The 14,698-nt window shown below is 35.2% G+C and overlaps 1 long non-coding RNA gene across 1 annotated transcript; it reads right to left on the bottom strand.

Moving 5' to 3' along the window:
- Nucleotides 1-737: 737 nt before the first annotated feature.
- On the bottom strand, nt 738-14,444 carry LOC118244103 (uncharacterized). Its single transcript, XR_004777451.1, has 4 exons — nt 14,310-14,444; nt 4,943-5,087; nt 2,378-2,423; nt 738-924 (listed from the first exon to the last, which is right to left on the bottom strand). It is a non-coding gene; the product is annotated as an uncharacterized LOC118244103 (long non-coding RNA).
- Nucleotides 14,445-14,698: the final 254 nt, after the last annotated feature.

Raw genomic sequence — 14,698 nt, 5'->3', positions numbered from 1 at the left:
CCTCAAATCACAGGGTCCTGAGGGAAAAGGGGTCAGCAGGTTGCAAGATGCTTGGGCAGAAGCTCCTGTATCAGAGGCTGGCTTCTAGCTCTCGGGAAGATAATCAGTCTACATAGTCTGAATTTGCGTTTCATTATGATGACTTCCCAGCATAAGCAGAACACTTATAGGCAATTAGCTCTCGTACCCAAGTTAGATCTGTGGTTATTAGCTATCAAGGAGTGAGAGCAGATACAGGTCAGCTCCAAACTGCTAAGTAAAGGACAAACCAATATAGGGTGGGTGAAACCACTTTGTCAATTCCCTGTATAAAGCCTGAATATTTGGCTTTATGCTGGTGACATAAAGAGCATTTTAAAAAGAGATTATTAATTTTTCTTACTCAAAAATAAGAAATCTCTAAGGTAATTCAGGAGCTTTCAGAGCATGAAGAGATTTCTGTGCACAGAGCACAGGGAACATTAATTCTATCCAGTACGGGTACCCTAGCTTTTACACAGCTCAAACCCTAACTGATTCCTATATACAGAAGCCATCTTGGTAATGTCTCTCACGAACCTCTTTAATGGAGTATACTACAAGTGAAAATTCACCTCAGAATGGTTTTTAACTGTTTAGTTTCTGGAGTCTCTACTGGTGTAGTGGAGAAATCAAAGCTAAATGCAGGTAAACAGAATTTGAGAAATTTCAATACTGTTTATTAGTTGTATACACAATAAAAGTTAGCTTACCCACTTTCTTTTTTCTGTCATCACCCCACTTTTTTTCCAATCCAGTCCTCAAGCTGCACTTGGTCATCCTTTTCTTTCAGTCTATTTCAAAGAATGTAATAATTCTTTCATAAGAATGTAATGGGAGAATACTGGACTGGGTGAAATGGGCTGTCAGAAAGGTACTGCTCTGGAACTCTAAAGACAAAAATATCTGGGAAACATACATATACTGATATGAGTTAGAAATCAAATGAATAAAATCAGCAACTGAAAGGATTCATCAAAATCAGTATTACAGTCTATTTATTTATGGTCGACTTTAGGCTTTCTTTACGAAATTTCTGATTTATATCTTAAAGGGGAGTTTTCCTCAAAAGTCAGTTTTCCAACTTCAAGTATTTGTAGGTTTTAAATTAACAACAAACCCACCTTTCCTTTTTTTTTTCCTGTGAAATAGAAGTGAAAAAATGTAAAGAAGAAGGGAACACATGGAATAATCTCAATTTTAAAAAATGAGGAAAAAAAATATGCATCTGGGATGCAATTTTCTATTCAATAACATGCTAAGGAAAGAGCGTAGAGATGTCACAAACCACAATAGTGTGCTGGTGCAGTGCATTTCCACAGTGACTCCCTACAGAGCTCAAGAAACTGTGGACATTGATGCTGATAGACGAGGGGCCTGTGCCTGCGTGAGGCTGCAGTAGCTGCAGTGGTTATGCAGGCACTTGGGCTGCCCACCACATCCCACTAGGCATGGTGTACTGCCTGCAGGAACCCACTCACGTCACCATGCAGCTCTGCTTCTGGGGAGCAGTAGCTAGGTTCAATGCACTACCGAAGCAGCAAAGCATACAACTTAGTGTCTGTGATAGTTCAGATTAGCATGGATACGTAGTCCTCACTGAAAACCACATAAACAAATGAAGGCAAAACAAGAGAAAAATTAAAATACTTTTCACTCTGAAGAAAAGTTTAACTCTCCCCAGCATTGACAAACATCTATTTATGTTCCTTTTGCAATACCTCTTTCAACTTGCTACTCCAACTAAATATCTTAACACTATATATAGAAAATTAGCCTTCAACTGATCTACAAAGTTTTCTTTTCCAACTTCACTGCAGTATTTTTCCTCACACATCTTTTTCACCAAAGATATTCTCTTTTCTAAGTATCTGAGTTCACTGACTGTAATTTAAATATCTCCAATCCTCATTAATTTGCAGTTAGGAAATTAGGCCAGATCTGTATTCCTACTAATGTAAAAAAAATGCCTCCAGGAAAATCAAAAGAATTTTAATGACATTTTTTACGTAAATAAAACAGTCATGCAGCTCTTTTTTCCTGTTCTATTTTCATTGTGCTGGTTAAGGAGTGGGAATATACCCATATAATTGAACATGATTTATATAATATGTTAATTCTTAAGTGGTGGCTCATCATCAGTAACATGAACTTTGAGAACTCTACAGAGTGCAATGAGGACAGGTTTTTCTTGTAGGTTTCCAGTGCACTCCACAGAGAACTGTGTTTCACAAGTGTTTGTAGAGACAATGTACTGTCTCAGCCATGTGAGGCTGGATTTCTTTTCTGTGAAGATGGGAATAGGCCTAATAATCCTATGGAGCTCTTTTAAGTTCATGTTTATAGTTCCAAGACTTACCTACATTTCGTCATAAGATCTTTATAACCCCTCTTTTTCTGAACTCCTGGAGAAGGAAAAAATAATAATAATTTTGAGGAAAAATAACATCTTAAGCCTAAATTAAATGTGGGAAGTACGGATTTTTATGATGAGGACACAGCAATTAAAGCTCAGTTCTTGGTAGCCTACAGAATTACTGGGTGGCCTGAAGCCTCAGCTCTATATTTGTCAAAAATCTGGGGGTCTCATTGCAAAAGTGTAAAATGGCAACAAGTATGTAGGCAACTGAATCCTGCCCCTGGAGAATTCAAAGTGATTATACTCTCTGTGGTGGATCACCCTCTATGCTTCACCAACTGTGGACTGGATCTACTTTTACTGTAACAGGAGCTTTAGGCACCTGGGCACACATGAACAACGTCCTGAAGAGACTTTGATTGATGTGCCTTAATTCTGAGGTAATCCAACCCTTCCCTTATTGATGTGCTAAGGTCAGGCAACCTGCCTCCATCTGCTCCCTTTTCCTCATCTATCACTAAAAAATGCAAGGACAACCACAAAACAATCTTGTAGTCTAGCTCAATTAATAATTGAACTTCTGCCTGTGGTAAATAATTTGGGTGAAATTCATGTTCTCCTCTGCAAATAGAATCTTCACTGGAGATTTCCCTTCTGTCTCCTACTCTGTAAATTATTGTTTCAGTTGATAAGGAAAGGATGAGTTGTCCTTTCTGAAAATTAGACATACTGGTTTCCCCACATGGTACACCACATGGTACATGGCTCTTTACATAAAGATTATAAACTTAGCCAGACATTTTTTCTATGCAGTTTTTAAACATCTTTACTAATGTAATAGGACTTCTTTTTTCCTGCTCAAACACATTTTTTTCTTTGCTGTTCTTAAATATCTTTACTACTGTAATAGGAATTCTTTTTTTTTTTTTTTTTCTGTTCAAATGCTTCATACTTCAGCTTCCCCTTCTCAGTTTTGTTTTAAAATGTTTTTCACCTCTTTTCTGTTTAACTGCAATCATAATGAGAACCTTTTCATCTTCACAAACATTAGCCTTCCCTAGTTGCTTATTAATGTAAAAAATAGGAGGCATAATTTATGGTGGCATGAGTTATCCTAGAAAGAAATATGCCCAAGCAGTTATGACCAAGATAGAAAAACATCATAATGCTGCATTGCCAGTGTTGGTATCTAGTTAGAAAATTAATATACCACAGTTGAGGTAATTACAGCATCTGTGTGTGATCTATCAAGACACAGTGGTTATAAAAAGCTGCTGTCTGGAAAATTCCCATCTTCTTATTCCTCCTCCAATTTGATTCCTAGCAGAAAGCTAAATAATTTACACAATTGAAAATCACTTTATTTTTTTTTTAAGATTTCTTTTTAGTAAAGTGCCATGTCAAGTTAGATGATTGTTACTCATCCCTCCAGATTAATCAGATTGCAGTGATCTCCGGGATGCTAAGATTTCATTTTCTTTAAGTGGTGGATTCCAAGTACCAAGAGATTCATTACTGCAAAATATGCACTTGCAAACAAAACAAATCAGGATGAAGGCTAATAATAATTTAAGATATCTGTTTCTAAGCAGATGTTTGAAAAATTAACAACTTAATTCCCTGTCTCTTCAATTTTTATAGTATCATAGCAAGGCTTTCTGTAAATGCTTGTCATTCTAACTAAAACACAGGAATCTGCTGCTGTAAAATTCATGAAGTTAAATAAAATAATGTTTTAACAGACCCTAAAAGCTTATGCTGACCACATGGACCACTCTACTCTTCTTAAAGCTGGGTCATCATGCCAGTGAGAATTCAATATTCATTAAACAGGTGGGATAACCTCTACTTTGTGTGACTGTTATTGGGGTGTCTAAAGGCTGGAGAGGCCTATAATTCAAATTTGAGGAGCATTTTTATTTCTCTTTCTTGCTTCTGTTTACTCCCTGCTTAGAAGCTCTTAGAAGTTAAAATCTTTCCCAGAGCAGCCAATACTTGCATACACTTTAAACTCAGCATAAAAACCTAAAATTCTCCAGTGTCATTGGGCAGCAACATTCTCATTCTCAGGCATAATGAGAAAAATTCTGATGTACATGTATACAAACAGTTTTAATATTCACTCTGTCAGCTGAACTTTTATTCTTCATGCTGAGCTTTAGATTTCAGGCTGAAACTATGAAGAGAGCAGTTTATCAAAATTTAGTTCAGCTGTTGTTGCATTAAACGTGGACAATTTTGGATTGACAATAAATGGACAAATCCTCTTTATGCACATGGCTCATGCACATGTACATATACAACTGTGTGAGATTAAACTTTTAAAATAAGTTGTCACCTAAGCTAACATAAAATGTGGAAAATTTCTGCTAAGTATTTGATAGAGTTATAAGCAAATAGGAGGAAAAGAGCTATGCTGCAAAAACAGAAAAAGGCATCTCAACTTTAACCTATAGCACTCATTATGCTTATCATTGCAGATATCTCAAATGGAGTAAAGGAACAGGGTATTTATATCTTAATACACAAAATGTAAATGTGTAAGAATTATAAAGTTTTACTTACCATATTATGAAAAGCATCCTCCACACCTTTAGATCTGTACTGAAGTCAATGCTCTTGGGGAGCATCAGGGAGTTTGTAAATCCCAGATGATGTTAGGCATGAGGTAGGTGCTGCAGTCTTCAATTCCAGCAAGATAGCAATGCTTCTGGGCAGATAAAACAGCAGATTTTTCATCATTTCTGCCTATTTATAAGTTAAAATTTAGGCACTACAGTGTGACCAAATGTGCTGGACAGAAGCTTGGAGTTCTATTGATTCTGTTAATATGCACTTTATTAATCTTCATTCACATGCACTATTGTTCTTAACACAGCAGTATGTATCTTACTATTTGCTTAAACCACTATCATTTATCTCTTTAAAACTGATATGTTAGGTAAAAAAAGCAACATGTTTCAGGCAGACTTTTTAAATACAATATAACATTTGGTGTTTAAGCCAAAAATCTGACAACTGCAGAAGGGCAGACAGTCTGTTTAACCACCACTACCAACACCAACAACACCAACAACACCCTTAAATAAAACTACTACACTTTGAGGATAAATTCTATATCCTTGGATAAGTCAACCACATAATAATCCTCAACACAGCTTGTCAGACTACTTGGCTGAATTAATGAGGTATAGTGGTCAGTTAGCTACAGAGAAACACAAAGCAATGTGTTTAAATTAGATGAAGCAGACTCGATGGAAACTGCACATTCTAAATAATACAAGGTTTTCTGTGTTGTACATGCATGTGCGTACATGGAGAAGCATTATCAGGTAGACTATCAAAAGCTGAAGTGCTTGTCCATTTGTTTCAGTTGCTGAAGCTCTTATACTTCCAGTTTATCCTGGTCAGATGAGGAGAAAAAACTACCTGAAAGGGAATTCTGAATTGAATGAACACTAATGTATTTATTTTTCAATCACAGTAAGACTGATGATATTACAAGTTACAGAATCCACCCTAGAGGTTGCAGACTTTCCTACCTTCAGCACACCTCCTTCATGTTCACATAGACATTTGAGACTAAAACCAGAAGAAAAGGCTCAGAGAAAATAAATTCTTTCATGTATCCAAATATGTAGTTCAGGAAATATATATATATATATAGAACATCTTCAATAGCTGTATATCAAAGTCAAACTGACTATACAGAAAAAAAAATAGAATTTTTCTGAAACACCTCAAGGTGCTAAGCTGTGGAGAAACATTACAAGCTGTTCCCTTTGTTTCAGATGACTGGCAAATATTGTGTAAACAACGTTGTTTAGTAAATTTTAAAATGCTATGTGCATTCACTGTCACCTATTTGTTGTGCAAAATGATGCATTTTTTTGGCCCAATAATTTTTCTCCTTCAAACATAAATCTTCTAAAGTATTTATTATACAAATGTTGGCCAGATACATCATTTATCTATAGATATGAAAAATACTAAGAACTAAGTAGTAAGAATCTGAAGAACAACTGTTACAGGAATGTTACATGTTACAGAGGGTGGTGCCTACAATGTAAATGAGGTGCAAAAGCAATGGTTTATTTAAAAAAAAATCTTGATGTGAATGAAAAGAAATAACCACATGATGGCAGCAGAATACACAGCATGAGGAAGGACCTAGTACCCCTTTTCATGACCAACTAGGAGAATTTTGGGGGAAAGGGATTATTACCTTCAACCAGTGTTTATAGGAAGTGTTCTGAACTTGCTTAGTGTGAAAAAAAAACAACACCAAGAACAAAGCTGCAACTACAAATGGATAATTGAGAAAGTCCATCAAGCATTAAGTAGCAGTTCACCAAGGATGTAGCTGTAGGTCACCAATGTTTGTAGGTCCACAAACAGATGTGGAGTGTTTGCAAACAAGAAATAACACCTCTTAAACATCTCTACACATATCCAATTGTAAAGAAGTAAGCTAATGAACCAAATACTGTTCAGCTGTAAATGAAATCTGAGCTATACTTGTGTCATTCCATCTCCTTATGGGTCTCTTGAGTAATACATCATACGCCATTCCATTACGTGACTACAGTTACATGAGTTATGAGTTACTAATGCATACATGAAAACTGCTAAGAAATTGCACTGAAAAAGTCTGATATTCAGTCAAAAGACAGCGGAGACTCACAGATTTCTGGACATCTCCGAATGGACACATGGGAACAAACATCTCAAATGTTACCATAAATAGATATATCTATTATCTATTATCTATTTCTATCATTGTTTGTATCTTTTATTTCTCTCCTTCTTTCCATCTATGCTTAGTATGTTTAACTTTACTCCTTGTCTAGCTCCCACTGTTCTATTATTTCTGGACCCTTAGGCAACATGTCTAATTGCTCCAGCCTGTCACTTCTGCAGGCCTACGTTTGCAGTGATAACAAACCTTGATCGTGTCATGATATGTTATGCTCATAACAAGGTGTCAGTATAGCCAACTGATATTTAGACATTACCAATTCGTTTTGCTGGATTGGCATAGGTTCAGTGAGATTTGGTGTATCTGAAGTGCTTTCTCACACTCACCTTGCCAGTTTTCCTCTCACCCAGTGCCCTTTTGCACTACCCTCACATCTAGCTGATCCAATGGATATGAGTCTAGAAGCTCTTACCCAGGAACTTCATCCTGTAGCAAAGGTTTCCACACAAGAGAGATCTCTTTCCTTCTCTCTTCATACCTCCAAGATCTGAGAAACTCTGCCATCTAACAATCTTACTTAGTATCACCTGTGACTGTGAATAACAACACCTCTTGATGTTATTCACCACTCTCACTTGCATTTGCCCTTAGGTGCTGCACAAGTAACAAGTTGCTAATTATCTTGAATTCACAGGACAGTCTTAAAACACAGCAATTCAAGATAATCAGGAAAGAATTTTTTACACAATGTATAAGTAAGGTGTCAGACTCTTTCCCATGGCTAAAAACCTAAACAGGAAGCCGGACAAATTCATGGAATAAAAATTTACTAAAGCTGTGAAATGCAAAGACATCATCTGAGCTGCAGGTTGCTGGAGACAAAGTCCAGAGAAGAATTGTGTGGTTAATTTGCTTTATAATTTAAGCAGCTGTTTTAAGCACTTTCAGAGAACAAATAATGGTGGACCTTTGGTTTAACTCTGTATAGGCATTCTTATTTTCTGATACACATATAAAATAATTGGGATTTGAAACTTTTGTGCTTTTTTTTTTTTTAACTATAAATTCTGGTGACGGGGAAAAAAAAATTACAAAACTTTGGGCTCAGAAACCTACTAGAGGCCAAGAAAAGTTTTGGAAATAGTATTTTGTTTGTTTGTTTTGTTTGTTTCCTGATTAAGGTATATATATATATATAGTGAGAGTCACTGGTATAAGTGAGCAAAAAGGAAGAACTTTAAAAGGTCTACAATTTGTTAACTGAAATTTCTTTTTGCGTTTACAGACACATGAATCAATATCAACCATCTTAAGTCTCTCTTACTTGAAAATATAGTGGCAAAGGGCATAAGTAGGCAGCACCAGTTTTCTCTCAAACTCAGATTACTTTCTCATGCAGGCTCACAGGTTTTAAATGTCCCACCTACTTCATCCATTTTGTGAGTAAAGCTGATTTAACTTCTTCCTCCTTATCACAATGCACCTTAAATATTATCTTTGGGCAAATTGCATTTCAGACAAAGTTGTTTGTGCTTGGTTAAAATATCATATGTGACAATTTAAAAAAACAATTATTGGCAGAATTCCTCCCATACAGAATATATCTGACAACTTTTCCTAAAGTACTAATGTGAGGGATACCATTATACTTCTTAAGAATAGTGGGATTTTTCTCTCCTATAGAGATAGATATTCAGTAGCATGACTTTCCTTTTCATGGACAACGGGTTGGAGTTGAAGTAGTGATTGCTTGCTATCAGCAAAGTACATGGAAGTGTCAGAAATTTTATTAATTGGCTTCAGCAGTTCTGAAGGAGTGAAAGCACCACAGATTCAAATGCTTATTGGGCCTGTTAACCTGCACTGCAAATCTTACAAAGTATTGTCTGAAATCCAAATGATACAGAGATGACTTATTGATATAGCATATCTAATCCAGTACCTGTGAACCCACCTAAGGTGAAACCACCCCACTAAAATCTATTTTGTTATATATATTAAATGTTATGCATATAATTTTTTTTTTTGCAGCTAGCTAAAGCAATCAATTAATTTCTCCATGAAAGACAAATAAACTCGGAACATCAAATAAACATACATGTACATAGATTTTCATTTGAAAAATAAGTTATTTATTAAGTTCAGCTCTAAGCTGTTTATGAATACAGCGGATATTGTCTCAATACCTGAATATTTTCTTTTAATTAGGAGCATTTTTGTTAAGAGGTAGTTTATAAGTATATCCGGTAGAGAACAGTTCAGCTCACTAATGCTTATAATTTTCAAATGGTCTGTTCATATGTCTAAGTAGATAATTAATAAAAGATGAATAGCACAATATCAAAAGACATCTGTGTTAGCTGCAGAAATATAATGAAGGCAATTTAGTAAGTTTCAAAACAAAACCCACAAATATTTTTTCAGTTCAAAAGACCCAACTGAATCTTCAATAAGAATCTTCTTAACTCACTGCTATGGTTTGCACATATGGTACTTTCTACCCACAAACTTCTTAAAATACTCCTTAGGGACATGGATTGTACTGCAGGTGTATTTTTAAATGTTGCCGTAAAAAAAAAAAAAAAAGGATAAACATCTCATCAGTCAGCTAGAACAGTGAACAAAAGGGTTTTTAGTTTGTGGAATGATCTAACCTTTGAGTGTCCTATTTGGAAGGACATATAGGACTCCGTATTTGGTTGTGAAAACATGTGAGTCCTTTATAAAGTCAAGGAAAAGTGACCTGTGGCATGGGTTCCCTGCGGTCATGATGCTGCAAACTATTAACAGGCAATTTTGACAAGGGGCTCATTTCCATTTCTATAAAACTTGGTGAAAGATAAATCCTTTACTTACTCTTGTAATGGTTTAGATGGTTTAGAGCAAGCCCAATATTTGAATACACACCTATAGATTTTGGGTGTTTATTAAAAGAGTCTTTGATTTTTACTTTTTTTTTTTTTTTATCCAGCACTTGAAAATCTCACAGAAAAAATATTTCTGTACAGAATAACCTACCAGTTATTTTGCAGCTTTTGGCTCCAAAAAATGGAGAAAGAAATGACTCAGAAAACGGATAAGGAGGATGTTCAAATAAATTTAATTTAGATAGTAATCGGCACTCCAGGAATATATTAACTAGTTTAAAAATATTTAAGTATAAGATACTGTACATTATAAAGAATGTCTTTTGGGAATTACTGTTTATCCTAAATCATAACACAAAAATAGAGAATCACACTATGAAATTAAGAGGTAACATATTCAAAACCAATAAAAGTGAGTACTTTCTCATGGTACCCATAATTGGACTGCATAACCTGTTGCCAAAGGAAATACTGAAGGGAAACAAAACATGTGAGAGTTAAAAAGAAACTGTACACATATATAGATAGCAAAAATTCCAGAGTTATAAATGTTATTACTAAAATTATATTCTGGAAGAGATATTAAAACATGCTTTGGATCTCAAACCAATATCTAACTAATAAATAACATGATGAAACTCAATTTATGGGGGCTCATTATTCTTTGGATCTATCTGAATAGCCTTCTGTTAACAACAACAGATGAAAAGTACTTTGAGTTTTACTGAGTATGGAAGCTGTCAAATAACCAAAAGTAAGAACTGTTTGGAAACTTGGTCGTTGTTTCATAGTGACAGTTTTCCATCAGGGATATTTTGATATAGATCTCTCCCAGCTGCAAGGAGAGCAGAGGAGAGGAAAGGAAAACAGATATAGCAATGTTTGGAAGATAGTCCAAAGTTAATCCAATTCTGGTTTTACTAATTTATACATTTGGGTGCGGGGGTCTTGGGACTGGATGGATGCTTTTTACAGAAATAGCTTGAGAGGTTCTGACTCACATTGTTGTTATGAGTCACAATAAGGTTGGCAAAGACTACTAATTAGTTAACTTTACTAATTTTATACAAAAGCGATAGAAACATGATAAAATATATCCGTGAAAATATCAAAAGCATACAAATAATGTTTTCATGCAAATACATTACCCTATACAATCAAACAGTGCAAACTGATTTCAAAAAAAATTAATCAATTAATCGCAGGCTATTATTTAGAATAAATGTAATCTGTTTATGGGTACTTATTGAGATCACAGAATCACAGGTATTTAAATTGGCAAATTTCCTTCTGGGTATGAGGGACCCAGTGGTTTTGTGCAAATCCTTAAAAAATAAAATGGTTTGCTTAGGACATTTTAAATCTTTGTTTGTTTATTTTGTTTAAATTAATCTAAAAATTTAACCATTTTATCTTACTTTGTAAACAACTCATAGAACTTAGCATAGAAATGTAGGGGAGAGAGTGCAATGTAAATTTTTATAACATGTAATGTGATAAATGTGTTTTCATTATCCGGAGATGAATTTAGAAATGCCTTAAAGAACAAGCAGTTACTCAAGAGAAAAAAAAAAATGTATCTGCAATACTGGAAAATCTTTCCTGCATAATCAGAGAATGTTGGAATCATACCCATCCCACCTGCTTCAGGACTGCTAAAATGGCATTAAAATCCCCAGCTCCCTAAGCTTATAATTTACTTTCTCATAAGTTTGTAGCTCAGCAGTCTTTAAAACTGTGGCTAGAACCTGATATTTAAACAAGGTTTATTATGTAAATACAAATATATATTATAGAAAGAAAGCTGGAACAACCTTCGATTGTTTCACATTCTACTGACTATTTAAGATTAAATAATGTTAATTTTATTTCATGTTAACTATTTTTTCAGCCCAATGTAAGTGTTATTAACATCAGATTTGGGTTGTAGTAGTGGAATATCTAATTGATCTCAAAAAAGTCAGCATTAATTGTAATGCTAGTGATAGGATGAGGGTTGAAAAGAACCTCAAAATAGTGACTGAGGCACTTCAGAAGTAAATGAGAAATTAACAAAGGTAATATATAATTTATTTTCCAATCTAACTATAAAAGGAATAATTACCAAACAGAATTTCTTGATTAGACTTATATTGTCCCTGCAGGCCAAAATTCTTGCAGCTGGATGTGGGTTGAGGAGGCATCTAACTAGATGGATTCTGTGGCCTCTGGTCAACCTATTTGGCTTTATTTATTTATTTACTTACTTATTTTTATAAATGAAATAAAGTTAATATTTTTTTTGAGTCTGGGAAGAAGGAAAAAAAAAAGTAGTACAATAGGAATATTTATAGCGTTTCTTTCAAAATGCAAATTCTTTTGTCATCATCCATGCAATTAAACTCTCAATATTATGTTCTTCATTTCACTTCTTCAATTTTGAGCCTTTTGAGATTACTGGTTTTTTTCATATGTCTGCAGGAACATCAAAATATAATTAGCAAAAGATGTCCTTTCTGGCTCAAAACTCAAAGCAAGCTGTTTGGGGGTTTCTAATAGCTACCATGGCTAGCTGAATGGCTGGACCATACTATAGAGCCTACATTAGAACGGACCATTGCAGGGAGCTACTAACAGACACACAAAAAAAAAAAAAAAGAAAAAGAAAAAAAAAACAGCCACCCAGAGAAAGGAAGGAATGGCAAGTCAACGCAAGGCAAGACAAAGGAAATCAGCCAAGTGAAAATTATTCTTTTGAGACAAAAGCATAAGAAATTAAAAAAAGTTTGCAGAATAAGGATAGATTGTCAAATTATTTGAGACAAATTAATAAATTGCAGTATTCTATTGGGATAATTAAAATTAGAAATATGTAAATCCTGAACTCTGTCATGAGTATATCATTTGTGCCATGAATATATAATGAATACCAGTGTAACCACTTGAATTGCAGAAGTTAAGGCAAGTTTCCTGCATAAGACTATGCTTTGACATTTTCTTGTGCGAATACATATAAGGAAAGTGTTCCATCTCGAAACCTATTCTTGATATTTTCAGCCTTCCAAAGAATATATAGAAATTATATCATATCCTTATGCTAATCAATGACGGAAGAAGAAGGGACAAAGAAATGAAAATTAATATCTGTAGTGATCATGATTTATGAATGAAAATACGGTCTTAAAAGTGATTTACTGAATTTCAGGCAACAAAGAGAAGTCAGAATATGTCTTAAGGTTTTGGTGAAAGAATTTTCAAGACAACATGTCAAATTAGTGACTCAGCAAACTAATGACAATGGTTGAAAACCAATGACCTGAAAACCTGAGGTAGGGGACTGATACACTTTTTTCAGGATATAAAGTCTAATACACCCATATTCTGAAAGGTGACTGATGTGAAAGATAAACACCAATATGTGACAAAACAAATCAATTTTCAGATGAGATAGCAAATGACAACTGTTTATTTAGTCAAGTCCTGATCCAACATCCAGTAAAATGACTAGTCAGACTAAATAAATGATTATGCCATTTCGTATTCATGTGGCAATTTCTATCATGAAGTGATTGCCTTGCATGTTGAGAGGACTTGATCAGTGGAGGTTGGCATTGGATATTGCTCACTTGGACTTTAGAAAGCCTTTAATACTTGTCCCTAGCGTTCCTATATTCATATTAGTGAGATATGGGTTGAAGGGGTGGACAATCAATTGGGTGGAAAATTGGCTGGACTTACCAATTGGTAAGACATTACCAATTACTTGGCTGGACATTACCAATTAGTAATGGACAGCAGTAGAAAGTCCATTTAGAAAGTCAAGTAGCATCCCTCAGGGATGCAGACTGGAGAAAATACTGATTGATGTCTTTATTAATGACCTAGATTATGGGAAGGACAACACTATCCGGAAATTTCAAATTTTCAGACCAGCCCAGGGCTGTCAGGTCTCCAAACCTGGTCCTGGACCCTGGATGACTTTTGTCCAGGTAACTGGTTTCCTGAATGCACTGCTTGGGCATATACTATGTCCTTATCTTCTGGCCTGTCTCCAGTCCCATCTCCTGGGGCTAGACCCATGTATGAGTGGTCCCAAGTTCACCTCCTTGTATGTCTGGGCTGTTGAAGGACCCAGCCCTAAGACCTGTCCCTGTGTTTGGAAACAATGGGACTGCACCCACTGATGAGGGCATGGTTTGCCTGGGGTGATCTTGGCTCCCAGCTCACCTGCCCTCTGGGAGAAGCTGGCCCTTGCTGCACCCTGACACAGAAAAAAGAAAACGCTAGAAAGAAAACTGAAGAAAATTAAAAAGGAATGTAGCAGTAGCTTATACAAAATCTAAAATGATTAAATTTAGCAAAGAAAGCAGAGGGCAACAAGACCTACCTTCTGTTACTGGACTGTGCATCAGAATAAACTATATTTTCTTTTCTTTATGAACTCCAATAAATGCAGAAAACATGATGGTTCCTCATTGTTACAGAGGTTGAGTGCACAGTCCTGGAAGAGAAGCAGCATAGTTTGGGTCTCCCACTGGTGGATCTCTCACTGCTAAATTTAAGCAAATTGCTATGAGTAAAGGCAACTTCCTCATACCTGTATGAACATGCATGGACAAGCTTAGCAGCATGTCACAAATCTGCATAAATCAGTAGCAAGCAGAAAAGGAGACAAATTAGAATAATTTGGAAAATAAGCATATGAAAATCTAGAGCTTTTTATCTTTTTACTCACAACATGATCTTTGTAGCAGCTGAGACAATATCCTAAACTAT

This window comes from Cygnus atratus, chromosome 3, assembly GCF_013377495.2.
Source record: "Cygnus atratus isolate AKBS03 ecotype Queensland, Australia chromosome 3, CAtr_DNAZoo_HiC_assembly, whole genome shotgun sequence".
NCBI classification, from domain to species: Eukaryota; Metazoa; Chordata; class Aves; order Anseriformes; family Anatidae; genus Cygnus; species Cygnus atratus.
The sequence above is the reverse complement of the archived record's forward strand: the minus strand, read 5'-3'. Positions and strand labels throughout refer to the sequence as shown.